Source organism: Saccostrea cucullata, unplaced genomic scaffold, assembly GCF_032062105.1.
Source record: "Saccostrea cucullata isolate Sc308-1 unplaced genomic scaffold, CSIRO_AGI_Scuc_v1 ctg5884, whole genome shotgun sequence".
Lineage (NCBI taxonomy): Eukaryota > Metazoa > Mollusca > Bivalvia > Ostreida > Ostreidae > Saccostrea > Saccostrea cuccullata.
Genome location: NW_026929249.1, coordinates 1 through 6,903, shown reverse-complemented (window position 1 = coordinate 6,903; position 6,903 = coordinate 1).

Sequence of the window (6,903 nt, the reverse complement as noted above, 5' to 3'; positions counted from 1 at the left end):
CATTTTGCCAAAACTGAATCATTTATTTATTTCTCTTCTTAGGGGACGACCATTTGATTCTGAGGGGGGGGGGGGGGGCTGGGAGATTTTGGAAATAAATAATCTGTCCCTGAAAATGTTGAAAATAAATAATCTGTCCTCCACTGCCAAGAAAATAAATAATCTGACCTTGACTTATGATATTTAAATATTGTGAAAATACCTTTTTATTTAAGTTCAATTTAACCTCAGAATCTTCAATTCAGCATGTTTTTGGCTCGCTTCGCTCGCCATTTTAGAACCAAATAGTGTTTAAAATCAGATTACCATACTGGATACTTGTAGCCAGTTGATGAGCATGGCAATGTGCACTCAGTAGATGTGATGAATCACTTTAAATACAAGCCAATTCTTAAACACCACTAAAGATAAATTTTCTTGTCAAAGAAGTATACTTCCCGATAAATTAATACAAAGTAGTGGCGGATTTAAGGAAGGCATACATGTGTATGACTCCTCCCCTAAAATTTCAAAGTATGATATGAATAGTATTAATATTGCCATAGTTTAGTACAATACCAATATTTTTGTGCCTAGTTTTACTCTTAAAATACACAAAAACCCAAGAGCTTCAGGGGGCTTTGCCCCCTAGGCCCCCTTCATTCAAAGTATGATATGACTAGTATAAATTATGTCATACTTTGGAACATAACTAACCAGTTCCTACATAATTGTGCCTGGTTTTACTCTTAAAATACACAAAACCCCATGAGCTTCAGGGGGCTTCACCCCCTGGACCCCCTTCATTCAAAGTATGACATGACCAATATTAATAATGTCATACTTTGGTACATAATAACCAATACCACTACATGTATAATTGTCCTGGTTTTATTCTTAAAATACCCGAAAACCCAAGAGCTTCTGGGGAATTTCCCTCCCTTGGCCTCCACCAGTACTTCACCCAGGACCCACTGGGGGCCTTAAGGCGGCCCCAGACCTCTTGCTTGAACCATAGACCTAAAACGAAGGGACTGCCGACTTATGACGTCACAATCACTATCTTCTTGCGCTCGCAGCGCCCTCACCGGGATGTATAGAAACAGACTTCCTGTAATGAAATCAATGTTGTCGCATCACGGATTTCTGCATTCTTTGAGGAAATAACAACAAATTAGAAAAATCAATCATTTATCTAAGCTTTCTTCGACGAAATGATCTCGATTTACTACTTCGGAAGTTATAACTTTACGCTATAGAGTCGATGGAAACGTTTTAACTGCAGACATCAGCTGACTACGACGTGACATCTCTTGAATGCTGTCGATTATATTTTACGGTAGTACATGTTTATCTTCTTAATTATTTTACAAAGTAAGGACACAAATTATCTACCAATATTTGAACAACGACCAATTTCAGATCTTCGCTGAATTAATATAAACAATAAATACATTGTGAAGTGCCGTTTACAATAAGTGCTTGAGGACGGGACCCCCCTCCCCCTTTTTCGATATAGACCCCTGGGCTTTTTTCTCATAAATAATCCTTAATTGATTTATTTTTGATAAGATCTATACCAAAAATTAGAAAAATTACCTGAAGCATACGTTCTTTAGAATCTACCCTACACTCTATATAAAAATCAACGAGAGTGGGGTAAATTTTTTATAGATAATAGAAGGTTAGTTTAATCAAATTTTCTGAATTGATAGGATAGATTATATCACAAATGTGTCATCCATATATAATTTATATGAAAAAGTCTAACAGGCCCTGGGGTCTATATTTATGTGAAAAAGTCTAACAGGCCTGGGGGTCTATATTGGGGGAGGGGGTCCTGTCCTCAAGCACCTGTACCGTTTACAGTTTTTAGATCAACAACTTAATAAATTGAGATTAGATGTGAATGATCTACATAATTATGTATTTTTAAAAAGTTGGATTTATGTAATTTATGTAATCGTGTTAATTCAGGATTACAACTTGTCAGTGTTGAAAAGATTTTCTAAGAGATTTTTTTTTATTTTTCCCCACAGGTTTTGTTGATAGCCTGTCCGCTTCTCAAATGAGAATAGGGGTCTGCCTTGCACACCAAACTCTATGGAAAATATTTTTAATTTAGAACACGGTCATGCCATGTACCACCTGGTATGATGAGTTAAATGTAAAAGAACAAAGACTGGTCACAAACCTGCACAGGATTAAATCAACAAAAGTGCCAAGTGGTGTGTCCCATGTATGCACAGCTGAGTTGCACATGACTGGATTTCAATGATTTAATTATCATGTTTAGAACTCCAATTTTTTCAACTATACTGTGTATATCCAGAATGTGATTATAATTAACTTTTGTATATCATAACTCAAAGAAAAACTGCATCAATACCGGTATAAATATTAAATGATTTAATGTGACTGTAATGAAATATTATTAAAATCATTGTTATATTTAATTTAAGACTTTTCCTTTTCTATAGTGAGCTTATATTGGTGAGCACTGTTTTAGATGTACATGTATGGCATATTTAATGTCTTTTTAGAATATTTATTTTCAATGTATCAATCACAACTGCAAAAAGCAAAATCATAATCGCTGAGCATCATGTTCAATCTTATCAGCAGCTTTGAAGAACAAACACTAGTAAGTAATTATTTTATATATGCAAGATCTACTGCCACTATGGTCAAACTGTTTGATCTTGAATCGACTGCTTAAATAGAAGTTTTAATAACTTACTGTAGCTCTAAACACAGGCACTTGTAAATCTTATCCTTTTTTTCTTTTTATGGAATTATACTCCCTATACCTTGTTAGGTAGGACTTTAGGGAAAATGTTATTTTTTATATTAAAAGAATCATATTTAAATGGGAAAAACTCATAGGTGTCGGAGCCCCCCCCCCCCCACTTTTTTTCCAAATATATACTTAGTATATAGACATTGAACATATCTTCGTAAGTTTAGCCCCCTCACTTTCCACAGATACGTCTCAGTATAGGTTAAAATGGGGAAAGTGGTGGTGTTTGGAAGAAAAGTTTTGGTACTGGAGTTCGAACCTACCTAACCCAACCCCCCCCCCCCCGCCCACGAAATAGGATTTTCGTGTTTGGAAAATAGACATTTCCCCTTCTTTTTGTCAGGTTTTTTTTGGAGGTACAAAATTTTTTTTTTTACACTTAGCCCCCCCCCCACTTTCAATGTGCTTCCGACGCCAATGCAACTTTACCCCTTTTAGCCCTATGGTAACTTTCAAACCCTAAAAAAGTTTGACAAGCTAAAAAAAAAAAAGGAAAATGTGTCCATTTCGTACAATTTCGTACAAACTCGAAAATCCTGTCGGGGGTGGGTGGGTAGGATCGAACTTCTGGCCTACATTATAATAAAAAAAAAATGGGGTGGCTATAAACTTGCCAAAGGTACTCATTACTTGTGTTACTGTACCATAGTCATGCATAGGGTTGCGATATCAGCGTTGTCAAATACTGCTATTAAGCATAAGATGTTTGCTCTTTAAAAAAATCACGTATCAATAGGCCTATCTGTTTCTTAAATATGAACTTTTTTCATCGAGCAGCATCTTGAGCAACCTCACATGCATTTTAACAGCTTCTCTGTGATCATGGTCATCATCTGTCATCTTAAATACTCAAATTTATAGCTTTTTTTACACATTAAAAACAAGATAAATACCTCAAAAGCTGCTCAAAGAACTCATTAGTGTATCAGTAAAAATAATTTGGTACATTCGGCAAAAGGTTAATTCATTCCATGCTAAAATATCTCGACAATGTAGATGTAAATAACGTAATCTTTGTAATGCCGGATGTTTTCTATGCATCCCGGTGAGGGCGCTGCAATCGGAGGGAGATCGTATAGTGATATCTATTGTGACGTCATAGGAGTCGGCGGTCCCTTCGTTTTAGGTCTATGCTTGAACGAAGTTATACACGTCCCCCCCCCCCCTCCTGAATCCGCCTATGGTATATAAATGATTAGTCTTTTAGAATCAATTGATCAAGGTATGTAAGACAAAGAAGAAAATAAATAATCTGTCCTCGATAATTTTGAAAATAAATAATCTGTCCTTGACAGGCATAAAAATAAATAATCCGTCTCAAAAAAATTTGCCAGCCCCCCCCCCCCCCCCCCTCAGAATCAAATGGTCGTCCCCTTACACCAAAATATGAAAAAATGACTTCACTGTGTAAAGACTTATTTGAATCACCATGTATATGAAAATCAAAATGTGATAAGGTTAAAAGAGTTGTTGTATATCTCAAAACTTCTTGTCTAGGGGCTTAAAATGGTCAATATAGACATTCTTATTATAAAATCATTTAAGTGCCCTTGGATTAAGAAACTAACAAAATACAACAATTAGGCCATGTCTAAATGTATTCTTAAAAATTAATGGTCGGACATTGTAAACAGTTTAAAATACTTGATTTTTGGGATGCATTTATCGCAGATATTTTGATACCTAAAATAATGATTTTTGGTATGATGTTTTTACCCCATGCCATGTCATGAAGAATACTGAAAATAAAATGTATGTGAAAAACAACTTCTGTAATACTTCAGTATGGTTTAATTCTAATTAATACAATATAGCAATATTTACATTCACTTTCTTTCCCTACTATTGCATTGGTTGATTTGAGTGATATTTACGCATAACACAGAAGACCCAATCACCAATGGTGTGTAGGCATTCAGTATTCCTTCAAAGTATTTCTCGAAGAACGTGAACTGACTCTTCTAGCGACTTCAAACCGGATCACGGCCTTATATTATACTTACGCTGATTAATACATGTATTTTATTGATGTAAATAAATTTTGACGGTTAAATGGAATTCATTTGATTAATTTCTTAGTGTACCAAAAGTAAATTCATTAAATCACAGAAAGAAAAATAAAATTGTGTTATTAGAATTTAAAACGCTGTCAATATTTTTGTCAGCATAATTCGGCTGTTCCAATGGCTCTTCCGCTAATTTCGCATTACTCGTTGAATAAGTCATGATCATAGCTTTTTAAAAACAAATCGTATTTGCGGGAAGGAAAAAATGTTTAAAAACCTAAATATAAGCATTGAATCATTATTTTTTTTTAGTCTGCAGTCTCATAACTGCAGCGATGCGTGCAAACAAATTTTCATAACGCGTTACCGCGCGTTACTCAATTTGTATTCACACGCCGTTGCAATTATAAGACCACATCTTTCAAAAAAATATTGATTCAATGCTTAATTGAATCATGATTTTTTGAAGTATACAGTCTCATAACTGCAGCGGTGTGTGCATACAAACTGTGTAACGCGCGCTAGCGCGTTATGGAAAATTGAATGCACACATCGCTGCAGTTATGAGACTGCAGACTTAAAAAAATCATGACTTAATGCTTAATATATTTACATTTTTTTAACTTCATGCCCTGTCTGCAAATGTGATTTATACCCTAAAATTCCTATCTTATCCTAAAGGTAAGTTCATATTAATGGAAGAGCCACAGTTACAGCCACAAGCGTGAGCTTTGATTTTCGCTTGTGACGTTGCAGTTTACACCGTTCAACGTTTGTGAGTTCATGAGCAAACTCGTCAATGTGAGTACCCTGTGTGTAATACAGAATTACATGTATAACTGACGTAGCTTTCAACACACTTTACACGCGAAAAATATGTGGAATGTATGTATGTGTACAGTGTTTTTCTCTTCATACAGTGGTATCAAAATGGTGTTAAATATCTTGGTGATATTTGGGAGTTGATTTTTATATACTCTCCTATGCAGTTAATCTGGCAAAACGGTTTGGATTAATTTTTAATTAAACACAAATCATCACCGCTGACAAGACATATACATGTCATCCGGACAAAAATTGATAAATTGTAATGTATTCGGAAGCATTGTTTTCTAAGGAGATTTAATCATAAACACATTGAAAATATTCAAACGGATTAATAAAGTTTTTGTATTCGTATAAATCATAGTTCTATAAGCTGGTTCCCCGCTAAAACAATATCAATCATAGTACTGCAAGTACTGGCAAGTGGTTAGCAACCCTGTTGTAATTTAAGCTTTAATGAATATTTTGCATTAATATTTGATTTTGAGGTACAGAAGAGTGATTTGAAAAAAGAGAAATTAAATATGATTTGATAAAATTCAAACCTCCACTGAACTTTTTATTAATTTTCCATCACAATCGTACAATATGATGACCTTAATTCTATAAAATATAACATAACAATACCTCACTATGTCTGTAATAGTTAAATCTCAGAGAATTAAGCCTCTCATGGGAGGGTATTTGAAATAATTACATAAATGGAAACAAAGAGTACAAATTATGTGTTTGTAAGCAATATTATTTTGACTTAATCTCTAGTCGCTCTCACCCGCCTTCTATAACATTAACATACCCATCTATTGAACATGTTCAACTCCTTTATAAGGAATGACTCTAATTATTGGCCATATTATCGAGCATATGCTGGTTTGGGGCGGTTTACGCTTTTTTATAATCCGCTTCGCGAAATTATGAAGTGTAAACTGACCAAACCAGATTATACTTGATAATATGGCCAAATTAAAAGTCATTCCTTAAATGTTTCTAACTTGGCTATGACTCTCAACCGCTCAACTATGACGTCAAGTAGCCTAAGACTGCATTTAAAAAGAGACGTAAGCAGCAAGGAAAAGGAACAATCTAATTAAAATAGATTCTTAGATCCGCGCCGTATACACTCTGCGTAAGAGTGTATAGGGCGCGGATCTAAAAATCTGATTTTTAAATTTGATTGGGAAAAGGAAAATCAAAGAAAATGTAATAAACAGAAAATTAAATGTTTTGTAGTTGAATAATTTATGAAATTTATTTCACTCGTGAGAAAAGATTTTTTTGATATTTCCACTCGTG